We start from the raw sequence: 27,119 nt of genomic DNA, 5'->3' as shown, positions 1-27,119 counted from the left end.
GGCAACTGAAGTATTCTAACACAGCTAATACTACTCTGTGAAGACTATATTTATTTGTATACCTGAAGAAAGGACATAATAGTATGTACTGCAACAGCATTTTATTTGTGGTGGGATCTATAAGGGTAACTTTTAATAGCTCTGCATGGGCTGAGTGCTGAAGGATGCAGCTGACAAATGTTTCTATTATTCTGACCATGTGAAAACAAAATCAATAAATGCATTTTTGGAACTAAGGAAAGAGTTATGTATTGTCTTAGGTCATGTCTTGTTCATTTAATTTATATCTTCCTGTATGCAAAAAGCGCTCTACAAAAATGTTACTGGTATACAGCTGTATATAATTAGAGCTTTTTTCTATTAAGTAAACTTTACCTAAGTAGGATATTAACTGACAACGGCACATATGTACTCACAATAATCAAAACTAACCAAAACTTTAGGAGATTAATTTCATTTTAGATGGACACCAGATATTATCTAAGCATTCTGATCTGGGAGTTGGGTTTGAAATCTCACAAGCAGGGCTTCTAGTTATATTGCCAGTACCCTCCTGCTCTACCAGGACTGAAAGCAAGAAAGAAGTAGCAAACATCTCATTATATAGTGTGAATAAAGCAGGGAAAGTGCACAGGGAATTTTTTCAAAGCTTGCTGCCAGACATGAGACGGATCCAACCTCAGGTACCTGTCATATCACAGCCCAGGGGAGAACAATGAAGAGAACAGCATTCACATTAGTAAATCTTCAGGGCCAGCAACTGGCTTCCACATATGGATGGCAACATGTCTTGGTTGGAAGAAAAAAAACAACAGGGAGATATCAAAAGATAAACATTAGATTCAGCTAGGGCTAAAAGAAAAACATTATAATTATTGGATGTCCTAGCATCATTTGCAATAGCTTTGATACCATTTTAAAAATAGTAAAATATTTGTGAAAATAGGCATTTTGATACCATTTGAAAATAGAAAACTTTGATGCCAAAAGCCCTACTAAAGTTTTAAACAGACAAATTTCTTCACTGAAAGAATACTTTGTTTTACTGAAAAATATTAGCAAAACAATTCTTTTAAAAAGCCTTTTTGACTTTGTTGAACAAAGGTTTCAGTACCTGACTATATTTCATCTTCTGTTCATTTTATGACTAAAAGTTCACATGCAGAGCAAGTAAATCAGTATTTTCTTTTCAGCCACCACAAAACAGAAGAAAACAACATTTGCTGCTCAGTGAACCTCAAAGTGTCAAAATGGCTATAATAGTAGCGTTTTCTCTGCATTCACCAAACTCTAAAAAACTGTATGCTCCGTTTTAATGGATATCCTTCATACTTTCATACCATACACAGATTTGAGAAGACATGTATAAAGGACAGATGATTCCATTGTAAAATCTATAAATTTAATAGAAGAAGTCCCATTTTGACATATTTAGGGTGAAGAGATGTTAACACACTTTTACGCAAGCACATACAAAAAAATCTCGCATTCTGAATAATTAGCTAAAGAAGAAGTAAAAATCGCATATGCTAGCAAGAGAATTTGATATAGTTACAGGTTTAGATTAAGCTTCATAAAGTTTTAGCATGATTAAAGTGTTGAAAAGTTGACACAGAAATGTGAGTTAATGTTTGGAAATGAATCTTGGCTTGATCCTTCTCAGTTTAGATCTTGAGCAGATATTCTTAAAAATAGTACATACTAAAAAAGTAGTTGGATGTCAACTCTTTGTTTATTTAGGAACATAACCATTAGATTTGGCTTGATTTTATGGAGGTCTACAAGCCGAAAGATTGAAGAAGAATTGGGCAAGTATGCTGCTTCTACATGGCAAATTGTATGAATACTTGAAGGGTAGCTGTCCGGCATCTGAGATAATTCCAAGCCTAGGGTAAGAAAACTTCAGTGGCATGAGGAATTTTATTTTAAATTCGTTTATTTATTCTTAACTCTATCTCTAATACTTGAAATTGAGTGGTTTGTAGTGAAAAATAAATAGTGCAATTTCCTGCATACATGTGGTATACCCTAAGTAAAGATTTTTTTAAAGTCCTGATGGCTCCTCTATTATTAATTTAATAATTTAAATTTTTGAGCTATTTTAAAAAAGAACAATAAATGTAATAAATAAACCAAATATATGTGCACCTAACATGTAACGCAAGCTAGATGTATGTGTTTGGAAAATTTCCTGTGAGATGGGGTGAGATTATTTGCTTTTATCCTACAATGAAATGAAAAATAAATATCTTTGAAACATAGGATGCTTTAATTTTATATATAAATAAAGGCAGAAGAATTTTACCCAAGACTATAATTTCAGAGAGGAATTAAACTAACCAAGAGGGAAATGAAAATAAATATGATGAGAAAATTGTCATGATTCAGTAAGAATTTCAAAAGTTTAAAAATTTCAATTGAAGAATCTAAAAAACACTTTTCCTGGATGAGAGCTTTTCTTGAAGAGATATCTGAATTCTCACCACATATTCTACTTCTTGGTTTTGGAAGAGATCTTCTAGATATATTTCTGAAGGAAAATTATATAAATAAAATACAATAGTGTTTTTCTCACCACCGGGTGGTCTTTCCTATAAAAAGCACTCTGTTCACTACCAGCACTGTTCCCCTCCTTTTAAATTGATTTTTAAATGTTTCTACCTTCTGCTAAAGTGATATAATTCTCCCTGAGGTGCTGTACCTTCAGTTTTCTGATCTATACTGCCTAAATAGTGATATGAGAGACAAACAGTTTTAAAAACAGTATTCTTTCCTACCAGAACAGCAAGCACTGCTGAAATTGTTCTGCACCCTCATGTATAGACCAGTTCCCTGATTTGATGTTGTCAGTCCTTGTGGTGTTGGTGTAGGAGGAAATTCAGTGCTCTAAAAACCCAACTCAGGCAAGCTGATTTCCTAGATAAATTTTAATACGTGTGTTCTCCATACAAACATGTCTTTTACCTTTTGTGAAGCAGTGACTGGATAGTCCCCTTCTCCTTGAGAGAGGTACAGACATTTGATTCCTCTGTTCCCATTTCAGAAACCAGTGCTGAATTTCTCTATGGCAGAAATTACAAAGTACTGCATTTATTTTCCCATAAACACTTTATTTACCTAAAATTTCACTGGACTTCTAGTAAAGAAATTTTTTAGAAAGAAGCCAAATATTCAGAATTACTTTTTCTTTCTTGTAGGATTGTTATACTGAACACATCAAGATGTCCTGCAAGTTATGACAGCGTAATCTTATGTTTTTAAATAATATTCACAGTTTGCAACAGAAAAAAAATTATCCTCTTCCTATTTTGATAAGAAATATCAATTTGATGTTATTCTAAAATTCAACCTAGAAGTAAAAGAAAAAGAAAACTGAGAAAAAAGATATATTCTCATGTTTCAAGGTCTGTCAGGTATGAAAAAGACTCTTTAGAGATGTGATTTGTGGTCTAAATCTCATCTAGAGGGAACATGGGAATACTTTACTACAGAGAATGGTGCAAAGAGATAGCTAAATCACATTATAGGTCCTCTCATCTAAAATTTCTCTTTCTTTAAGTGAGCATTTCTATCCAGCCATCTCTGTGAGAGTTTTTCATGATTAAGATAAAAATTTATCCTCATATTTGATCGTGGCCATTCACAATGAAAACACGACACTGTTAGACAATACATAGGCAGTTTCTGTGAAGCCATTGTGGGGGACATGACACAAAAAAGTAACTTAACCAGTAAGGTTAAGCTAAAACTGAAACTAAAAGTTAGCTGGAAATTTTCAGATGAAAGTATTTCTTATACAATACATCCCAGAGTCAGAACTAAATGTAAATACTCCAATAAGTGTGTATCAAATTTCTGGACAGCAGCTCTTCAGGTACAACGAAGTCTCGTGGAGTGATTTGAATTGTTGACATTTTTATAGTCAAAGGAAATATTTGCATGTGTGTGTGTGTGCACAGTTCTCCTTTTACAGTCAATAACAACAGCTACTTTTTATGTGACTGCAATCATCTTTGTCAATGTGTGTAGTATCTTTGTCAGTAATCTATCTTCTCCCAAGCAGAAAACAAAAATAAGCTAACCAAAATATCCCAAAATTATAAGCACTAAAAATATCACATTAAACCATGAAACATTAAGGACTACTAATGTAGTTGATTTAGTGTTCCAGTTCAGTAGGTTTTTACTTTTTGTTTAGCAAATTGCAGAAGATATATTTAAATACTAAGTTTCCTCTTCAAAAAATAACTTAAATTGGCTATTAAGAAAAAGATGATTCCAATATAATTTGAAATCTGTGTTACCTAATACTCAGATTCACTATAGAAGGATAACTAATACAACTTTCTGTTATCATTTTAAAAATTCTCATATAGGTACTGTGTCTCCTGTATAGATGTCACATAAAAGGAATGTATGCACTCTTAGAGGTAGATTCCCTTTTTAATACTTTTAATCTCTGAACAGTTTCTGAATTTGCACTGACTGCATTCTTTTGTAATTGAAAGGTTCCTAAAGACTTATCCTGTCAGCTTCAATCTTCCTTTTGGAAGCATTACCATCATAACTTAAAATAACATTTCCTCAGTGATTTTCTCTAGCAAGAGCCTGTGTGCATGTCAAATCAAGTATGTCAAAGCAGGTTTCCATAGGACAAATTTCAGTCATTTTCAGCATCTCCAAAAAGGTGCTCATACAGACTTTGTTATTATTAATGCACTTCAATAACGAAAACAGAGATATGGCCATAAAGACTTCTTATATGTTGTAAAAAACATAAATTAGAGGATGGAGTATTATTTTCTTTATTTACTGGGAATAAATAGAAAATAGCAGTGGGTGTAATGACTACATACTGAATTAGAAAACAACATTAATAGCTTGCGTGCATAAAATTTTGCATAAATAAATGAGTAACAAAAGAGTGGATGACTGAATTTCAAACTACCCTGCAGCCCAAAAACATAAATGAAGAAAATGGAAATGGGTTAATGGGACAAATACATATGAAGAAATTTAAAATTCATTCCAAAATTTAGCACAAATAATTTTAATTTTATCTGGAACTCTAATGATGTTAGAATATACATTCAAGCAGGAGAATCATTTTACATTTCATAATAAGCCGTTACATTACATTGCAAAGAGAGCAATGTAGACACTGTTTCTTTGAAATTGCTGTGTGCTTTTCTTCAGTACACTGTAAGTATTTTACACTGGGTTTCCTAAATTATGACTATTCCATGCAGAAGTCAGTATGACACAGCATCTTATTTCATATTCTGAAACAAAATTTAAAATGATCCTAAACCAAAAATAGGTAGTATCTACTTCAAATTGTTGAGAAACAGTAGTTAAAAAGAATTATCTGAAGGGCTTTATATTTACGTAGTAAGTCAAATGTATGATGAGGGAAGAACCCTCCCAGCTGTTCCTGTTTCACAACGTGAATATTGAATAATCTGACATTTCTTTGTTTGGATCATGAAGTTTGAATAATTAAACAATAGGTCGTTTGAGCTCTGTTGTGTCATCAACTAATTACTACATTTATGCTTGTCAATAGCAAACCCACAGTAGTATTTTAAATTCCATTTATTGTGCTTTAGCTTAATGCTTACTGTTACTTTTCCTCCACATTTTTTCCCATCATGAAAATTAACCCACAATATATCTTTCTGGAAAGAAAATAAACAGCTCCCTTGCCAAGCCTTTCATTATACTGTTGCTTTCCATCATGAATTGTGGTCTAACAGTAGCCTAGTAAAAAGCCAGGGCCTTTGAAGTGTTGTGCTAATTTGATTAATAAGTAGTTACATCCTGTTATGATGCACTTTGCCTTATGCATTTTAAATGGAAAATGCAGAGTGGATTACATTTGTGTTAAAAACACAGCATACCAAATGAACAGCATTGAAAGTGGTCTATAATAACAAGAACTGCAACCACTTTAAACATGTAAAAGGTTATTGCTTGCAAGTTAATGATAATTGTACCAAAATACATGATTTTATAACAATTAAAAGGTCAATATAAATACTAGTGAGATTCACACAGCTGCAGTGGAAAATACTTGATTTAAATTCCATGAATAAAACAAAACAAAATATTCAGAAAAATCCTCTGAACTGTGTGTCCTTCCACTCATCCCCATAAATACTTGGGACTTGAAGTCATGGTTAATTCACCTTCTGTCCTAAAAGAAAAAATTTTATGTGCTTTCCCCTTGCGTTTACATGAAGACTTAAACTCAGCTTCCATGTTGGTTAATATAAATTTTCTGCCTCCTAAGAGAGGAGAAACACACTATTATACTATGCTATTGCTGGTATTTGGTTTGGTTTTTTTAACTTATCTTTTCAATGAATTAAATACATTGTTTTATATAATACTTTGGGATACCAATAATCACCTCAGAATAAGAATTAGATTAAACTTCAAGTCTACTGACAGCCAAAGATATGAGCAAATCTAACTTGGTGCTTTAGGTGTGCATCAATATGGTTTCATTATTCTTGCACCTACTAAATTTTCTAGCAACTTAGTACAGCAAAATTGTTTCCATAGCCAGCAGGAAGCACCTCATCAAGAACAATGTCCTTTTATTTACTCATGCTAAAACAGACAAAATGTCAACAACAAATGATCACCCCAAAAACCTAAGTACACTTTAAAAATTAAAGATATTGATTATGATTTGCACAGGAACTGCACACAGATTTGTTTCACTTTTTACAGCTCTGCTTGAAGGCAGAAAGTAGCCATTCTATTAACTCATTGTGTTTCGATATATTTCAGTTTTTGATGTCATTATGTTTCTTACATGCCTAATCTTTGAAGCTAATCTGATGCTTCTTTTTTAATATGTATTTTAGCTGGAAAAAAGAGGCACTGTGGAATACAGCATCCTTGTTATTGAAGAAGTCCAGCAAAAGACAAAGAATTGAATTATAAAACATTAAATCACTGAGCAGTAAAATAAAATGTGGAGCTTATTTCTGCCTATTGTATGGATTTGTTGGCAAATTCAAGGTGGCAGACACTTGTTATTCCATCTACCTCCCTCCAGGGAGAGACAGCATGTCTGCATGTGTTTCTAATTTATTTTTAAACAGTTTAATTAATGCTTCTTACCTATTCATTTGAAAAAAACATAGTCATAATGTTTAATTTGTATTCCTGAAATCCAGTAGACTTTCTTTCTCTACTCAGTACAGACTTCTCTGTTCAGCTTTTATTTAGTCAGTAAATTATGCTGTCCAAACTTTTTTCTTAGAAAGTTTTCATGTGGTTGCAGTTTTCTTAAAGCTTACTCTATCTTTCACTAGTTGATCATTATACTGTTAACTGTTACTTAAACTCAGAAGAAATATTCACCATCATGTTTTAAATATTTTCTAAATTTTCTAATTTTTTCAGTTTTCTTAGTAACATATTATGCAATGCTTATGGAAACATCTATGGAGCTGACCAAGAGAAAACTTTTGAAAATATTTGTAATTCCAACTATTTATATAATAAAACCCTAATCTGATCAGACGGCAACTTCTGCAATAAAAATGCAGTGAAGTCAGCTGCAAAACCTTTCCCTTTGTCCACATGAGTTATTAGATCAGAATCAGATAGTACAATTGTCTTCTTTCCAATATGCATTTCATTGACAGTGTACATGGAAAAAACTCTCACCTATCTTCTGAAAAATCTTGGATGCAGCTCTACACCAAGAAACTGAAATTTGTCCCTTTTTTCTGGTTCTTCTTGTCACTACTTCGCAAACTTATAAATTATGTAATGTCCTTGTATAGTGATACTTTTGAGCATTTCTTTTACACCTCATAGATTGTAAGAATATGATAAATCTGTCTTCCTAGTATACATCACAGATGTGCTGGCAACACAGGTAAGTTTTATATCATCATCAGTCAGTAACGTCTCCTATTTTTATATCATCATCAGTCAGTAACATCACCTAAAGCTAATAAGGCCTACTGAAAATAATGTAGCTATCTAAGATTCCAGTCTTTAATGAATAACTTCAAAGAGAAATACTAAGTGTAGGCTCTGGTTCACAACATGAATGAATTGAACATTTTTATAAGAGCTTAATATAGTATAAAGCATTGTAAACCAAGACAAGTGCATTTTAAAATTTAACTGAGATTTTAATTTTTCATAAGATTTTGGAAAGGTATTTTAAGAAAATCAATAAGCAAATAATTCTGGATAGTTGAATTGCATTTTTAATTATGATAATCAGCAGCAGAGAGATTTGAACAGCAAAAAATTTATTCTTTTATACAGTCAAATCTTTATAAAACCATCTATCTTACCAAAAGTCACACTGATTTCTGACCTTGAATGAAAGAAGACAATGATCTTAGTGTGACTCATAGCCTGGGAAAAGATTCTCCTTCTCATAGCCTCCTGTTCCTTCTTCAAAGAAGATTCAGAATATGCCTGAGGAAATAGAGTTGAACTTGGAAACCATCAAAAGTATTCAAAAATCATCACCAACCAATAACCTTGATAGTATGAATTAAAGGAGAACGAAATCTTGTTGGTCAATGAAATTACTTGGAGAGTGGTACCTTTTCACCTGAAAACTATGAATATTTACCTAGGAAATAGTAGGTATAATCTTTATTATTTGTATTATAAGTCTGGATGTCATAACATCATCGATGTTATTTTAAAGACATTTGGAAGTCCACACGGAATAGAACAATAATATTTCTTGGCCCTTAATCACATTCAATGCATAGCTCCCAACAAAATTTTCAATTTTGCTGAGGTTATGAAAGAATTAAAGACCAGGTGCATCACAATACTTTACATATCATCAGTGAATGCATTGCAGTTACTTATATCTCAAAATTTCTCAAACCAGAGCCTCTACAAGCTAGTCACTCTTGCCACTAATGCTTCTTCAACATTTTGCCAGAAAAGACTTTTCAGATAAAAATGTGAAATTCTTTCTGAGACCCAGAACAATTTACTGTAACCAGATAAGATTTTTAAGAAAAATTAATAATCCTTCATAATAAAAGACAGTGTGATTCTTTCATGATGGAATTTTTATTCTGAGATATAGAAATACAAATGCAAACAGTGCACAAATGCATTACACTCATTAAGGATTTCTAAGCTCAACCAGATCTGTCACCATACTACCCATACATCTGAAGAGAAACTAAATCAAACCTTCACAGATTAAAGTTTGCATACCTGATACATCCAATGCATAGGTTATTTTAGCTGTAATTGAGTTAGACCCTACTTTTTATATCCAGACAGAGAGATTGTTGAATTCACTTCGAGTTATGCTGCTTCTGTAGAGCTCTCCAGAAGTGTTGCAAAACTGCAAAACAGAAGTTTTATCTTTTCCTTCAACTACTTGGGTTGGCAGCTCCCTGTATGAAATGCTCATTACCAAGTAACATTACCAAGTAAAAAAGTTAATCTAGAATTTCCGACAGAAAACACTACAAAGGTAGGCATGAAGATGAAAGTATTTTCAAACCCACGCAGGGGAAGGGACTGACTTCATTCTTAAAACTATATATGAGCTATAAGTGAATGTGAAAATTGGTCCTGAACTTTTTCTGACTATTTAAATAGATAGTTTAATACTGAATGTTTTTTATTCCTGTCACCACAAATACAAGCTTAATAATACTTATCCCACATTGTTAAAAGGGAGAGTATAAAAGAACAAAGTACCAATCCTTCCCCTTTGTTGCTTTAAAAGGAATTTTGGAAAAATTCCTTTTAATTGAATCCCTGTTTATTGGACATGGGGGAAACAGTGAAAAAGGATGAAGAAAACACAGAGAAAATGTCTACTTTACCTCACTTTTCCATAGTAAAACCAACTGGGTTTTGAGTACTAGGCCCCCTAAGCTGGAAGTCAGGGACAGGGAGCAAATGAAGTTCCATAATCCAAGACTACACAGTCTGCGATCTCCTACACCACCTAGACACACAGAGATCTTTGGGGCCAGATGAGATCCTCTCATGGGTACTGAGGGAGCTGATGGAAGTTCTCACTGAGCCTCTTCCCATCATTTATCAGCAGTTCTGGTTCACTGGGGAGCTTCAGTTGACCAGAGGTTGGCAAATGTGACCCACCCACAAGAAGGACAGGAAGGAGAATCAAGAGAACTGCAGGCCTGTCATTCTGACCCTGGTACTGCAGCAAGGCTGGGGAGAGGTCATCTCAAGTGCCATCAAATGACACATGCAGCACACCCAGGGGATCAGGCCCAGCCAGATGAGTTTATGAAAGGCAAGTCCTGCTTGGCTAGCATGATCTCCCTCTATGACAGACTGATCAACTCAGTTTACGAGGAAGAGGCTATGAATAATGTCTGCCTGGACATTTGTTAAGCTTCCAAAAAATGTTTACACGGCATTTTCCTGGAGAAACAGCCTACTCATGTCTTGGACAGATGCCATTTTCATTTGGTTAAAAACTCAATGGATGGCCAGGCCCAGAGAGTGGTGAATGCAGATAAATCCAGTTGGTGGCCAGCCACCAGTGGGTCTCTGCTGGGCTCTGTACTGGGGACAGTCCTGTTTAATGTCTTTGCTGATGAACTGGATGAGGGCATCAAGTGCACCCTCAGTCAGTTTGCAGGTGACACCACTCACTGGGTGAGAGTGTTGATCTGCTGGAGGGCAGGAAGTCCCTGCAGAGGGATCTGGGCAGGCTGGGTCATGGCTGAGGCCAGTGGAGTGAGGTTCAACAAGGCCCAGTGCCAGGCCCTGCCCTTGGGTCACAACAACCCCAGGCAGCTCCACAGGCTGGGGCAGAGTGGCTGGAAAGGAGCTGAGGGTGCTGGTGACAGCAGCTGAACATGAGCCAGGCTGTGCCCAGGGGGCCAAGAAGGCCAATGGCATCCTGGCCTGGATCAGCAATGCTATGGCCAGCAGGGCCAGGGCAGGGATTGTCCCCCTGTGCTGGGCCCTGCTGAGGCCGCACCTCCAGTGCTGTGCCCAGGGCTGGGCCCTCACTGCAGGAAAGGCCCTGAGGGGCTGGAGAGAGTCCAGAGAAGGGCAATGGAGCTGGGGCAGGGTCTGGGGCACAAGTGCTGTGAGTAAGAAAGCTGTGAGTGTTAAGCCAGGAGAAAAGGTATATCGAGAGAGAACTTCTATTTCTCTAGAACTAGCTGAAAAGGGATTGCAATTGGGGGGGTGGGGGGGTGAAGGGGTGGGGGGAGTTCAGTCTCTTCTCTCAGAAAACAAGTTGAGCCAGAGGAGATTCAGGCAGGATGCTAGTGGAAATTTCTTCATGGAAATTTTAACAGGCTGCCCAAAGGAGTGGTTGAGTCACCATCCCTAAGGGTATTTAAAAGATATGTAGATGTGGCATGTCATGACATGGTTTAATGTTGACCTTGGCAGTTTAGGTCAACAATTGGGTTAGATGACTTCAGAGGTCTTTTTCAATCTAAATGATTCTGTGACTCTATGAATGTACCACTTGGCCTCCTGGTTCTTTATCAGCCTATAGTAATGTTTTTCTGCAGCAGTTTCTTGAACTGAGTCTAGTCTCAAGCTTGTTTTCTTCTTCTTCCATTATCAGCCTATAGTAATGTTTTTCTGCAGCAGTTTCCAGGACTGAGTTTAGTCTCAAGACTGTTTTCGTCTACTTCCATTACCTGGTACCAGTAACCTTACTTCTGAAGGACCTCAATATTTGGCTAAGATCTTCAGAAGTAGCATGATGACACAGCATTTGAAAACAAACAAAATAAATTTTGAGACTCAGACACATGCTTTTTGTGTCTGCATTTCTCAGCTTGGTTTAAATAGCAGGAAAATACAAATCCCGTATCCCATACATTTTTCAGATGAATATCTATAAAGCATTACACACACTATTTACTTACAGTTCATAATAAATAAGAAAAGCTTTATGCTGAAAGTAAATTCAAGCACAAGGACTTAAGTAATCAAGTGTTTTAAATCACTCTGATTAATCACTAGAATATTTTAAAGGATCTGGTTTCAGCATATTTTGCAGAGAAAATGTCTTTTACTCAAACTAACTTCTCTCCTCTCTGGTCTATGTGTAATTCATGAACCTTTAAACATTATGGGATTATAGAGAGCTAAGATGACATTTTTACTTTCACTTAGCAGTCTGAATAATTGGTACACTCCAAGCATTTTAAATACTAAAGCAATCATTGCTTTGAATTCATCTTGTGATGTCATAGCAGCTTACGATTGACATAATAAATTTCAAGAATATGAAAGCTTGAAAAGAATGTTAAACATATCTTATGCTAATACGTAACAATTAAATGATCTATAACTAGTAGTATATTCTGAAGTTAACTTTAATGAAATGCTTTTTAAATGTATAATGTATTGTTATTGGCTTTCCACTTCAGGGCAAGTGGAGAATTCATTAAATTTTTTAGTGTGTTTTTCTCAGAATCAGAAAGAAATATACAGGAAAATTTTCAAATTTACTTAATATCTTGAATAAATTAGAAGTTCAGGGATGAAAATTAAAAATTTTACTTTAAGTGTTGGAAACTGCTCTGGAAGCCAATCACAATCAAGTAACAAACAACTGCAGCACATGTCAGCTGCAATTTAACATGAAAACTCAGCTGGCAATTCTTTCCTAAGAGAGATTGGAGTGGAGGACATATAGGCCCCCAACAATCAGCACATGATGAAGGTCTTGATCCCATGGTTCAGAAAAGTACACAAGGCCATGCCTTGAAGGAGTAGATCAGATCTGTCACAAGCTACATTATTTCTGGAATAACACCCCACAATTCAGAGTACTACATCCACTTCTCTCCTAAGGGAGACTTACTCTGGTTAATGGAATTAGAGTGGATTTAGTATGTTCAATAGATATTGAATAGAAGACATCCATCAAAACAGAAGACCAAAAGTTGAGTTTTGGTTTTGGATGTTCCTAAATTAGCTCTGAAATATTGCTGCCAGTTGAAGAGACATCAACAAAATAGGAATTAAGGACAAAAGCAATTTTTTCCTTAGAATTAATTTTTTCTGTATTAGCTTGTACCGAGCCATGTTTTTGGTGTTGGAATGTGCTGAACATATTGGGATGATTTTGTTATTGCTAAGCAGGTCTTAGACAGAGTCAAGGCCACCTGTTCCTTATCTCCTCCCACCATTGAGTAGGATGGGGAAATGAGGACACAGTGAGGATAGCTGACCCAGCTGGCCACAGGGACACGGTGTTCCATGAGATGTCCTGCTTAGTACAGAAAGCTGAAGGAAGGAGGAGAAAGGATGGGACAATCACCGGGACCACTGTTACACATGATGAGGCCCTGCTGCCCTGAGGATGGCTGACACCTCCCTGCCCATGGGAAGCAGTGAATGAATCCCTTGCTTTGCTCTGCATGTGTTCACAGCTTTTGCTTCCCTATTAAAATGTCCATATCTCCACCTATGAGTTCTCTCAGGTTTGCTCTTCTTGATTCTCCTCCCCATTTGTTGTGAGAGCATGGATGTGTGGCTGTGTGTTGTCAGCTTGGATTAAACCATGACAGCAGAAATCATGCTGCCCTTCATAGATACCAGGACAGTTATTGAACACCAACACATTGAGACAGGAGGAAAGTCCCATTGTCCTTCTGAAAAAAACCTTAATTCTTTTAGGAAAAAAAAAAAAAAGTAGCTTAAAAAGAAAGAGAGGTTGCTTTTCCCAGGCACAAACCACACAGAGATAGTATTTGTATGCAAAAATAGTAAGATATTTCTTTTGGACTGATTCCCATCTGCTGCTGTCAGTCAGTGCTCTCTCCTTGTCCTTTATACTATGTTCTCGCTTGGTCAGGAACAGTAACAGGGAGAGATTTCATTAAGTGTGGACTTTTTTTGAAAAGAAGGCAGAAATGAGAACAAACTGCTTTGTCTCAGTAGTCTTTTGCTAGAAGAGGGTCTGTAGCTCATAAAGCCTCAGAAGTTTCTCTTTCACCTCCAAATTCAGATATATTCTTGATCTTCCTACTGACAATTCATTTCTCCTCTCTGGCTTTTGTGGGTCTATATAGTAGGGTTGGAGTTCTTTCTATATGGTTACAAAGAATGTTAAAATTTAGTGGTAAAGTATTTAGGCTTGCAATGTCAATATCCTTGTCAAAAATGAAATGCAACTAAGAGATCACTGACAACACATAAACAATATCAATAGAACATGATCAGATCTGATAACTGTTTCAAGATAAATCTCACAGAAAATAGAACAAGAATAGTATGAAATTTTGGTTTATATTACAGTAATACAGAAATTCTCTTTTATATTACAGTAGCACCAAACATTCATGAGGAAGACTGACACATTCTTGCTTTGAATGCACTACAATCACTCACCACAGAAAGGATTTTCTTGGAAAATAGCTTGCTCTAACTCAGAGGAAATATCCTTTACTTAATCATTTATAATATATGTAAGGATAGAAAAAAAATCAATCAGTTAAGCTTTTGAAGCTGCACTACAGTAAGCAATTGTTGATTGTCTTCAGCTTGGTAATGAATTACATAGGAAACAGATCTGGAATATACATACAACCACACAACTGCCAAGCAATGATCATGATACAAGCATGATTAAGCTGCAGTTCCAAGTAAATCATGGCAGTGACAAAAATTCCCATGATAGCAGTCTATAAACAAGACAAGTTCTCCACTGCAGAAGAAGCGGTTTTACATTTTCTAAAACGGGTGAACAAAGATTTTCATATGGATAATTACTGCAAGGCTGACTGGCATTTATGCAAAATAAATCACTCAAAAATGCCTGTCACCTGGCATGATGAAAGGAAATATGAAAATTGAATTAGTCATAAATGTAATTTTATCACAGCATCGAAGAGCAAAAGTACTGAATTATTTTTAGTTTGCAATTGTTTTGTTGATTGTTTTAATTGCTAAGGAACTCAGAGATCTGCAAGATGGCTTCTGCAGAAGGAATAGTGGGGTATTTCATTAACTACAACATCAAATTAAAGTGTTGTTCCACAAGATTCACTTATAGCTAGAGTGCCTATATTAATTTTTTCTGTATTGCCATCAGTGTATTGTTTCTTCCTATAAGTGGAGAAACAATTAAAGAATTGATTGAGAGGGACATATTTATCTCCTGTCATCGTTGATGCTTAAAACTCTAGAAAAACAAAAATATTTATGGGAATCCTTTGCTATGGGAGAGAGAAAAGGGAACAAATTGTTATATTTTCTTTTCTTTTCATCATTTTAAAAACATGAAATGAAATTTAAAATATTTTCACATGCAAAATGTATATTAAAATTTAAAAGTTCAAAAGTTTTCATTCACAAATTATAGTGACAGCTCTACCAGGTAGACTTTTTTAAAAAATTAACAGATAATGAAAATTATTTCCTGCTAATTGTTCAGTTATCTCATTCTTTCTATTTAAAATGTTTTGTTTATTTTAATTTCAAGTCCTTTTTTCCCATCTGTCAAGACAGTTTCAAAGTCTTAGAGGGTATATCTTTATGTACACCGTAAATAAATGAAAATTCTGAGATATAGAACAAAAAATTTATTTTTATATATATATACCTTTCAATTAAAACAGAATCACAGGAACAAACTCTAAAATGTTTTCCAGCACACCAAAAATTACTTTGGTATTTTATCTGGATAGTGGCCTGTTGAAATAGCTTAATACTTTAAGGGTGAGTGCTAAGGCACTTCTCACAGATGAATATGGCATCTCTCTCAGTAAAAAGTTTTTTTTTTTTTAATGACAGAGTCTTAAAATTAGTATAGTCTGATCTGGTGTGTGATTAAATTTATAATATAATGCATTTTGCTGAAGGATAAATTATTGATGACACTATCCTTAGTCATAAATGTAAATCTATTCCAAAAAATACATCACAGCAAAGCTGAAATAGGGAATGAAAGTTAAGTTTTATTTATTACCTCTCATATACTTTCGAATTATTTTCCATCAAACAAATTACTGAAGGCCAATACTGCTGCTTCATCTAAAAGAATTCAAACTTTCCAGAAAACAGTAACATTAATGAAGGCTTGAAACATGACAAAAACTTGGATGAAGACTGAGGAATTTTAAGATGAATGTAACATATTGTTAAATTCCATAGGCTGTGTGACCTTTCTTCCACCAATGAGTATGATGTGAATATGTGTAATGATGCCTTGTCATGCTGTAGTTCTAGAGAGGTTTTAAAACTTATGGAGTATGTTATGCACACTTTAGATTCATCAATATAAATAAAGTATTTATTTTCCTTTAGCAAACATATTAAGATAGGTCAGAGAAAGCTACCAAGTACCAAACTGATTGTCAATTCCCAAACAAATTTAGTTCTAATTTAAGATGCAAATAATTTCATTAATTCCTTTCTGGGAAAAAAAAAACCCAAAACAAACCAAACTTAATTGTATTGAATCTACTCAGTGCTGTGGTATGTCACAGCTAGATTGTACATTCAAAGACAGCAGAAATTTACTTTTAGGGTAGAAATACATGAAGTTTTGTTAGCAGGCCCATTAAAGTACTTCGCCTGTGTCATCCTTCTGATGAAAGAACAATAGATGCTTGATGTTTTTGTACTTTCCATTCACAATGTGCTTGAAAAATAACACAAAAACCAATTAATGATTAGATTTTATAAACAAGGCAATGAATTGCTTTGTCTTTTGGAGTCAGCATGAGCAGCAATCTTGCCCACTGCCCTATGAGCAGTATATCTATTTTTTGCTGCCTTTTGTGAAAAATTAGATGGCCAAATAGCAACCTTACTCCAGTATGAGTTATTTTCAGTGTTGCTGCAAAATAATAAGAGCTTGCAACAAAGCAATACAAACACAGCATGAGATTTTATGAGTACTGAATCTTGATAGAGGAAGATAAACAAGTCATGAAAAATGTCCCGAAGGACTGAATGTTTTTCAGTGGTTTTTTTTTCCCAAATGTGGAATGAAATCCTAAAGCATTTGTTTCTAAAATCTCTGCTATAAACTCTCCCTTCCCTATAATCTCGTCGGCTCTGGGGCAACAGAATCTCTAAGGTCAACCTTTCTGCTAACTACAACGCTTATATTTCTCCTCTATTTCTTGGCAGTAGAAAGGAATGGATGATTTATTTTTAGTGAGTTGCTCAACCCAGCACAAGGAACTGGGTAAGTGACTTTTTTTTTTAAACTGTCAGGATTGCCAGCAATAGCACTGCTTACAGTAGTATTAACAGCATCTATAAACCCCAGCACCACTTCTCTTGGCTCAGCCACAGTCGTATGTTCTTCAAATTTCTTTCTGATATTTCAGGCTCTCTTTTCCACAACATGATGAGTAATGTGTGAGATAAACTGGCATGTGTTATGAGACTAGCACAGCATGCATGGGTGAATTAGTTGCATTATCACTATAAATGACAAAAAAGTTTTCTGACCCATAACATATGTTTGGGTGAGAGGAGAAAGATGCAAGAGAAAGCAGTAATGACATGATACTACTACTCCATCTTAAAACAGATGTTTCTTTTAATCAAACAAGAATAGTAACCACAAAAACAAAAAGTTGTTTAGACATCACTATTCTTTCCTTTAAAAAAAGAGTTCCTTTGGGAAATGAAAACATTTTAAAGAAGTCTCTCCTCTGTTCCCAGGCTGATCAATTTAAATTTTCACTCTACCTTGAGTGGAATTTATTTACTTAAATCTGTCCAGCATTGACTGAAGAATTAATACTGCAGTAGTCCTATCAGAAGTCTCTCCACAAATAAATCATCAAACACAAAATAAAAATCTGTAAAATCAAAAACAATATCAAAGCAGAACATAGAGAATTATGAGCTGTTTGCTTTAAGCCATGTTATGAAGGGATCCCATTAAAAAGTTTTGTGAGCATACCGATGATTTTTAACACTCAGTTGTCTAAAATAGTAGTCCATAAAAAGGAAATAGAAAGTAAGCTTTGTTGTCTATGGAAATTACTCTTTAAAAGGTTCTTTCAATTACAATATATTGAAGCATGTCTGCAAATGCTGACTGCAGTACTAAGTTGATTTTACAGCCAAGACATGAAAGCTGGAAGTGTAGATCCCAGGCAGATGAGAAAGGCAACAGCATTTTTTAAATCATCAAGAAGGCACCTTTGTGCTCTCTTTCTTTCTGTCTTGCACATTTCAGGAAGTTATACACAAACAGTTTGAAAATTCTTTCATTATCATTACTCCAACCTCCTCAAAATAGTCTTTCACTACATTCCCTTAATGGGGCATGATGGAAATCAAGCTCCTGTTCCCCTGGGCTGCTCTGGCTGTGGGGCAGCTGGCTGTGGGAGATGTCACAGTGCAGGGCCACAGCAACCTCCCTCTGCACGTGGAGTGGGTCACAGCCCACAGGAGCCTCTCAATCTACAAAGGGCAGTTGGGCTTGGGTGGAAATGCAGCTGCTCAGAGAGATATGGAACACCCAGTTCCCCCGCCCTCCCTCTGCTCCTCTGCTCTGCCCTTGTGCCACCTTTGGTTTCCTATTTTAGCTAAGAGTCACTCAGGATGGGCTCTTCTCTTCGGGGTCCTGCATGCTCACACCTCAGCAGCTGCTCTTCTGCACTCTGGTAATGCTGAGTACACAAGCAGAGGTGTCCTCTTGGCTTTGCTACTGTGACAGGACACGACGCCTCTGAAAGCAGCAGCCTGTTCTCAGTGGGCCCCCAGTGACCCCTCCAGCTCTGAGGGTCCCACTTGTCACACAGGAGGAGCCACAGCTATGCACCAAGGCATGCAGGGGCTGTGCACAGAGTAAGGCACTGTGAAAGGTGAGGAAGGTGATGCTTCACTGGGGGCAGAGTTTCCAGCGAGCAGTTTGTGGAGTTGCTTCTTATTGGCAGAGGTTTGCTGAGTCCACGTGGGATTCCTGACATTTCCTCATTTCCTCCCACCAGGTCTGAGGTTCAAGTAAATAAATAAACTGTAAATGACAAGGAGAAAGGCCAGGAGAGGGTTCCGGCTGTCATCATGGAAATCCAGAATGCTTTTGACTGCAGCTATATTCCATTTATATCAACAAATTAAAACACAAAGTCACATTTGTGCAAAAAATACTAAAGAGCTATTCTGTCAGAAAATTATTCACAAAACTATCATTGTTTATGTTATATTCTTTATATATTTACAGTGTGATCTCAGCAAAGTGATTCCTGTGTAAGTTAAAAAGAGAATTTTTCAATTCTTTTTATGGCACCAATGAAAGGTAAAAAGGAAGGTACATACCTGTCATGCAGGTATAACTCCATTACCTCCCTGTCTCGTTGTACAGCAAGGCAATCTATCCACACATTAATTATTTACATTGAAAGACTCCATCATGTACAAACAAATGCTTTGTAATAAAGTTGGATGAAAAATGTTATTTATATTTTGGCATCACAATACCTTGCCTATCTCCACTATTACTGACACAAGGAGTGCAAACAAACTTCAGCTGGTAAATCTAAATGCCAGACAAGGTCTGGTTCTGACACAGCAAACTAATCAGCTTCAACCCTCTGTTCAGTAAAATAACTTTCTGGCTACCTGAACAGTTAAACTTGCTAATACATATGAAGGAAATTTAGGTTATTCATTTTGATATTCAGTTCATTTCAATATCCCCATATAGTCATATTGCTTAAATGTGTGCTGTGCTACTACATCAAAGAATTTTAAAATTTTTGTAGACTTTTGCATCCAAAAATATACTTTTTTTTGTGAAATAATTCATTTTCTGGATATTCCTGCTGGAAACATAAGCCACAAAACAGCAGCTTCGATACATTCCTGTATTTTAATTGCTCTTGTCAGACTTCAGAGTCAATACCCACAAATAAATAGTGGAGACTTAATTCATCCAGTCCACATGAACTTCGGCTTTCAGCTTTGAGGTCTCAAATGCAGGTTTTTCATGACTGAACCATTCCTGTGGGCTCCCATGTTGACAAGAGTTCACCCTCTGTTTTTGTTTCAGGCATGGTGATAAGCAACAGACAGTTTAGGTAACCTGCCATTTGCAGTCTTGATCTAAGTGGACCCCAATTCTTCCTCTGGAGCTTTAATGCTTATTTACATTAAGGTACTTTTTGTGAAAAAGAATATCTTGTGTAGGGCAAATATGTTTAATGTTTACTGCATTTATTACGTAGTAACTATTCTCCTTAAAAAAATATTTACCTCAATCTGAAAGCCCTCCTCATTTTAAAATAACACTAAGCTAGTTTACATAGAAACTTTACAATCACATTATTTTTCAATAACTTATTTTCATTGATCGGTCTAACAGTTTGACATGTTATTTATGGGCTACTGTGATGAATCACATCCGTTTCCAAGGTAAAGTAAGCAAATTCTCTGTTTATAGGATTAAAGTTGAAGGTCAAACTTTGATTATATTTTCTGTTCTACTATAGCAATATAAAGTAAGGCCTTTAGACTTCAGAATTGGCAACCAGTCATATGAGATGCTTTTATACTTAAAAATTGACCACAAATTTTGATTAAATCATGATTAACATCTCAGAGGCAGGAAACTTAGCAGATAACTGCAATAGACTCAGAGAGGAATTTATTTTGTGCTTTGAATATGCATTTAATTTTTTTTTATCTTGCAAAGATGATTTATTTATTTTTAATCTTTTTTAAGAAAAGAGTTTTTATTTACTGGAGTGTGAGAGCTGATTAAACACTAGCCTTCAATGCTTATGGTGCCTTGTGGTATTTATCTAATTCACTGGCCCACTGCTGTTGAGCTTCTACCAGTGTATATTTATCAGTTGGCCATTGGCAGGTGCAAGTGAAATTTGCTTTGTCCAGAAATGTAATGTGTAAACAACATTTAACCCCCCTTTTTAGCAACACATTGTTAAATTCTCAGCTGGAATCTCAGAGCTGCTGAAGCATTGGCAACCTTAAATTGTAAAGGAAGTTGTTGTGCAATGCAATAATTAATTACCCAGATGCTCTCCACTCCAGTCAAAAACAATGCCCAGCTCACTCACACAGCCAAAGGGAGAGGGCACAGATGATGGAAACATTTGTGTTAAAAGGTAAACATATGCAGATCAGAATCCCATCCAAAATATCCCTACCAAATGATTTCAAAAAGGAACATTAAAGGGAAGATGGTGAAGTACATGCTTTCACTGAGCTGTGTGGATAGGTTGCAACTGTGGATAGGTTGCTTCGGAGGTTTCTTGTGATACAACATGAGTATTGTTGCATTTAGATTAGAGGTACTGACCTTTCTTCATCACCCAGCTTTATAAACCTGTCTCTATCCTGCATGTCTTTTTTGTCTTGTAAGGATTTATGTCAAATCATTTGTTATCACCTACATTGTTGTACCAAGACTTTGCAAATCCTGGCTTGTGACTGCAGCTGTTCTTTTAGGTCAGGATTATGGAATATTTTCAGTACATTCAGTGGAAACAAACATGACTCTCCCTTCAAACTAAACTCTTCTTCAGAGAAATCTGAATTATTCTTAAAGGTTACTACTCAGGGAGGCTTTGCTCTGTCCTTTTTAAGCAAGGGAAGAAGAATCCACTCACACATGGACATCCCCATACATGGGACTTTCTAATGCTAGGTCTGTCCAGGGACCTGTCCCAGTACTAAAAGTGAACTGGTAGAGCTTAGGAAGAACAGGTTTGTACAGAAGGACAGAAAGATAAACCATGCTGTGGCACCATGAGGAAGGAGGCTGTGTGAAAATCTCTGTACGTTACTGTTACAGGCATAAATCTAGAAATCTCTCTACTTCTTCTTCAGGAACACACATTGGTCCTTTTTAGCTCTCCTGGCACATTTCAATGGATGAAAAGGATTGAATTGACAAAGTAGACTGAGGGCTACCTCCTGGGTGTTGTAGCTTTAACTGTATGAATTGAGGTGTGGATGAGGATGAGCTGAAAGCATATTAGGGAAGTCTGTCAGAGCTGACTGCCTTCAGGATGTCAAGACTGGATGCAGAGCTCTCACAGAGTCCCAGAGAGCTGATCAGTGACACAGTTTTTCATAGTTTTGTGATTGAAAGTGTGCCTTTGAGGGCAGGCTTAGGCCTGAGCAATAGGAGATACCTAAGCACCCCAGACCAGCAAAAGTCTCAGGAAGCACAAGCTCTGGAACAGTTTCGTTCAGAGACACAATTTCTACTATAGCCCATGCCCACAAATTGCTACATACACTCATGCCATTTCACTTGGCAAAATGGCAATTTCACCGAAAGACAGAATGAAGGTTATACCTGTTTCCTTCCCTGATTACTTGCAGGCTTAGAAAGGGGAAAATTTACACCCAAACATGAGGGTTTTGATAAGAGAGCAATTGAACCCCACACAGCTCCTAAAAAGCACTCTGTGGATGTCTCCTACCATCAGCTATGCACTAGTTTAGCATGGCTTGACCCAAAGTTTATGCAGCTTGAACAAGATGAAAAGTGGAGCCCCTGCTCCTTTTTGTTCTCAGGGAGAGATATGGATGTCACATACAGCCTTGTCCTTACTGAAGAAAATTTTGCATTCTCTTCAGCAGTTCAGTAATTATCTCTGAGTTTCTGCACCCACACCAATTAAATGATTCCATCTTTAGCACTAAAGTATTTGTCTTGTAAAATAGGTCTTCAGCTCTGAAGTTTAGTACAATTAAAATAAAATACTGCTAATTAGGAATGCAGTGAATCAGTTATTACACAAATGCATTCTGTTCATGATTTAGGACTGCTCTCATGAGCAAGAATTCTCAGGACTGGATTCCATACTCATTAAGGGAGAGCCTGGTTTTACTGCTAACTTGCAAACACCAGATGGATCACAACAGGATCCTTACACAGCATAAAGGTGAGCAAATATATAATTTCTTACAGGATCAGAGTCCTCCCAAAACAATGCTTGTACTTCACTGATTTCTACCAACAAGGATTAAGCTGTGCAATTTTCTTGTGTGCTGTGACTTTTGACAACAATATAATGTTCCCTGTTGCCATATGACACAGCCAGGTCCAGATGTGCTATTTTGGTTTGAGATGGTTAAACTTTTTTTTGTTACTATGGAGATTATCTACTGAATGGTTTACTTACCGCCTCAAGGCTGTCATCGCGTACTGTTTAATTTATAGAGCTGGTCCAAATCTCTGTGGAAAAAAAAGTCACCAATATTTCTCACAACTTTCTTTGATTTATTTTTCAGTGTCAACCAAGACATAACATTTATTATGATTCACCTTAGCATGATGACATTTCATTATTCTTACTGAAGAAGATGTTCCTGAAAAAAAAGAGATCAAAATCTCCTTAGCCTCCTGGATATCCCATAATAAATGAGGGGATCTGTTTTACTTCAGTGCCTCAATAAGAAGAAGTGTTTATGTTTCAGGACCAAGCCCCCACAGAATATTTACAAAATTTGTTGCGAGGTGTTGAGACATAAATCTGAAGTTCAAAACCTACATCAAATACAAATGAAGACCTATAAAATATAGAGTAAAACAAAAAGTCAGAAGAAATAAAATGTGAATGTTTTTGAGAATTACTGAAATCCTTGTGTCTTCCCCATAAATAACACATAGAAATCATTTTATCAGATGGATTTTGTTGTTAACATCTTATATATTGTAAATTAATTAAATTGCAGTGTGCTAAAATAAAAAAGCCAAACATTCTAGAGTTACTATAGATAGCCACCAAAGCCCATTACACTTTTCCTTGAGCAGGCAATAGAGAAAGACTTAAAATAGCAGCTGCTTTACATAAGAAATTGTTATCAGAAGCTAAAACCCTGAATTTAAAGTTACTTTGAATTTCACTATGGTAAATGAATATGAATTTATTTTATTAAGGGAAAAATGTCTTCTAGAAATCTCATGGAAAACAACCCAGAGCAGGACATAGTTAAAAAGAAGAATAACCGGATAATCTTGACTATAGTTCCTTAGAAAACAGCATCACCCTCATGATTTCATAATAGCACTTGTTTTATCTCATTCCATGATCTATAAGGCATGCTAGAATTTAATTGCTTCTGGAAAGATTTAGAAAAGTGTCCTCATATATTTATATATAACTGATATTTTTCAAAGCATGCATATTTATTTTTTGTTGTATTTTTGTACATTAACATTAAGTAATTTATATTTAAATATATACTGAAACAGAATAAATCTCATCTTATATTAAGCACTGTATGCAGAAGGAAGCAGAGTCTTGGAGGCATTTATATTCTGGTCTCAGACCACTTCCCAAGTCATACAAAGATAGATGTCACAGGGGTCATAAAAAGGTCTCTACTCTGATACTAGCACTGAGGACAGCCTCTGTGGGAGCACACATGAAAGATTATGTGCTTTAAAAATATGTAGCCTAGCTTGAATGCTAGGACACGAGCAGTTATACAATATCAAGTTCTTATAAAATAGTTTGTGGTGGCTGAGGAAATGTATTGTACAAAACAAACTTTTCATTGCTGCAATCAAGTTCATGCATCAGTGTGAGGCATCAGTGCATCACACAACTCAGAAGCATAAAGCTGTTTTGTTTCCCCACCTGTATGCTTTCTTAGTCAACCTTGCACTGGAAATGCCCTTTTCTTGCTTCTTCCCACCTGCACATGGAACACCAAATGACTGCCTATTCCCTTGGATTTTAGACTAGGGCCAGGGATTCTGCTAGCTATATCTTCACAGTGGTGGCTATTCAGTGACTTTATGCAGCTGAACTACTCTTATAAATGTAGGGTATTTTTTCACTAGGTAATTTTTAGCCATGATGTTCCCTGTTTCAGCTGCCCGTGCACTACACAAACATACAGGTCAGCACAGAGCAGAGGAGAGGTGCAAGGGTGTGAATAAAAGGCTGGAAGAATGGACAGGAAAGAATTTTCATGGCAGCAGCAGTTTCAATTTGCATCTTATTACAGGCTCACTCAATCTTCCTCTAACAGTCCTTTGCTCAGGTCTATATACCCCCAGTTGTGGCTTCTAGTGTCTACTGCTATTCCATAACTAGACACTTAATTGTGCCTTTCATTTCACCAGAAGGAAAGAGTTTTAACCCATCTGCTGGTCTTAACACATTCTGCTGTTTGCCCACAGTTCAAAGGTTCATGTGGTATCTGTCTTAATCACTGCTAAGGCAATGGGAAAGCTCTACAGTGAACAGAGAAATTGGTTTTAATTAAAGAAATAAGTATTTCATTGTCTCTACTAATCTGAAGGTTTTTTATCAGGAGAAAACATTGAACATGTCCCTCTTCTCATTTGTAAGTAAAGGCTGGAGTCACAAAATGGGAACTGTGCATTCTACACACCAGGACTGCACAGGTAGGAGCAGCAAAGCCCTGGAAACATCAGGTATCTGGGGTAGATAGAAGGTGGTAGGTCAGTCTTGTAACACAGATGGGTTAGGAGGGTTACAACAATCCAGGAAGAAAAGAAAGCAATAGTGTATCCAAAAGCTACATCTAGAGCTTGGAAGTAAAAACTGAAACTGGTCAAGAAGCTCAAACTGTGGAGCACTGATGGCAAAAGGAAGAAGTGATGGCTGTGTGAAGGCAGGTGGGAGAAGGACTGGTGTGGGAGTGACACTGGAGCCCCTCTCCACAAGCTGGGGCCAAGCAGCTAAGCTCTGCTGTACTGGAGCCAAGGGGCTCTTCCTGCACAGAGCACAGAGCTCTCTGGCACTCAGCACACACATCTCTGCACCTGACTCCCTTGCGGTGCACAGATTGGCTCTAAGACTCTTTTACGTCACTCCGGGAATGAAATACAAGTAAATCCAGATTAAGGCTTTTTCCTACAGCCAGAGTGGGATAAAGCTTTACTTTCTCCAATATGCACACACTCACGCACCATGTATGCACACACCAGCTTGAGATACCCCCTTTTTACAGATTCAAGGCCAGCCTTAGACAAGGGACCCTGTTGTAAGCATATATGCCTCGTTATTCTCTGATCAACAATGCATGCAAGTTTTTCTGTAATTTATGACGTAGTTGAATTTGGCCTACATAGGTCATTAGCATCGGATTCATTTTTTCCTAACTCCACATTTGTCCAAAGATCTTTGATAACAGCATAAATCGTTGCCAAAGCTTAATACTAATCTCCTGAATTTTGAAAGCACAACAGACAAAGTCAACCCCTGAATATGTCTGAGACAGAAGCACTCAAGATACAAACATTTGCAGAAAATAACAAACAAAGCCCTGCTATTTCTACAGTCAAATAATAGCACTAGTACTGAACAGAGAACAATTTAAGAGAACAAAAACATAGTGAGATTAAAAACATACCTGATTAAATGGGACTTTTTGTTTTGCCAAATGTCTGGGTTTTTGTTAGAAACAGATAATTCCTTTCAATTTTGTGGGTCGAAATTTGTGGGAATGAAACCAGCAGAAAGTGTTAGGACATGATTTTTGCAATGGGTGGCCAAGCAGTTACTTATATGCAGTGCTGCCACAATCAAGACTTGGTTTCTATTTGCTGATGAGTGAATTCCAAACCGAAGGAGGCATGGGAAGCTTGGAATGATCTCACTTGGGTGCCCCTCATTCTCCTGCCAAGACTCAGGAATACCTAAAACAAAATTTACTTAAAAACAAGTTCTTCCTTTTTAGCACAGATCATGATGTTCCAAATGAATGGCTGTGTCCTGCATCGTACTGCTAAGTATGATGTCACATCCCCTCGTCATCCTTTCCCCATTTAGACACAGCGAAATTAAAATTGCATTTAGACCAATGCATGCAAAGCCAGACCTATTTTCAGAATTATGCTGCAAAAATTAAGAGTTTAATTGCTCAGCAAAGCAAGCTTCTCACTCTGTTATTTATTTCTCCTTTTAGCTGATGAAGATACAATCTCCTGCAAACATTCAGACAAATATATCCAAACAGTGAAATCAAGATCCAGGAAAGAGAACTGAAAAGCTATCCCTGGTGACAAGTAATAGTAAGCAGGTAAAAGGAGTTCAGACAAGACAGCAAAGATCATGTTTTCAGCTACTATAACCATCACAAAGTATTGATACACCTTTTCACTAAGTAAATAATAAAAATCTTGGCTTTCATAGTGTTTCACATAGCCTGCCTAGTAG

The 27,119-nt window shown here is 36.3% G+C and overlaps 1 long non-coding RNA gene across 1 annotated transcript; it reads right to left on the bottom strand.

Moving 5' to 3' along the window:
• Nucleotides 1-686: 686 nt before the first annotated feature.
• Nucleotides 687-23,124, bottom strand: LOC135460041 (uncharacterized). Its single transcript, XR_010443146.1, has 3 exons — nucleotides 23,106-23,124; nucleotides 2,965-3,062; nucleotides 687-789 (listed from the first exon to the last, which is right to left on the bottom strand). It is a non-coding gene; the product is annotated as an uncharacterized LOC135460041 (long non-coding RNA).
• Between the last annotated feature and the right edge of the window lie 3,995 nt (nucleotides 23,125-27,119).

The sequence above is a fragment of the Zonotrichia leucophrys genome, chromosome Z (assembly GCF_028769735.1).
Source record: "Zonotrichia leucophrys gambelii isolate GWCS_2022_RI chromosome Z, RI_Zleu_2.0, whole genome shotgun sequence".
NCBI classification, from domain to species: domain Eukaryota; kingdom Metazoa; phylum Chordata; class Aves; order Passeriformes; family Passerellidae; genus Zonotrichia; species Zonotrichia leucophrys.
The sequence above is the reverse complement of the archived record's forward strand: the minus strand, read 5'-3'. Positions and strand labels throughout refer to the sequence as shown.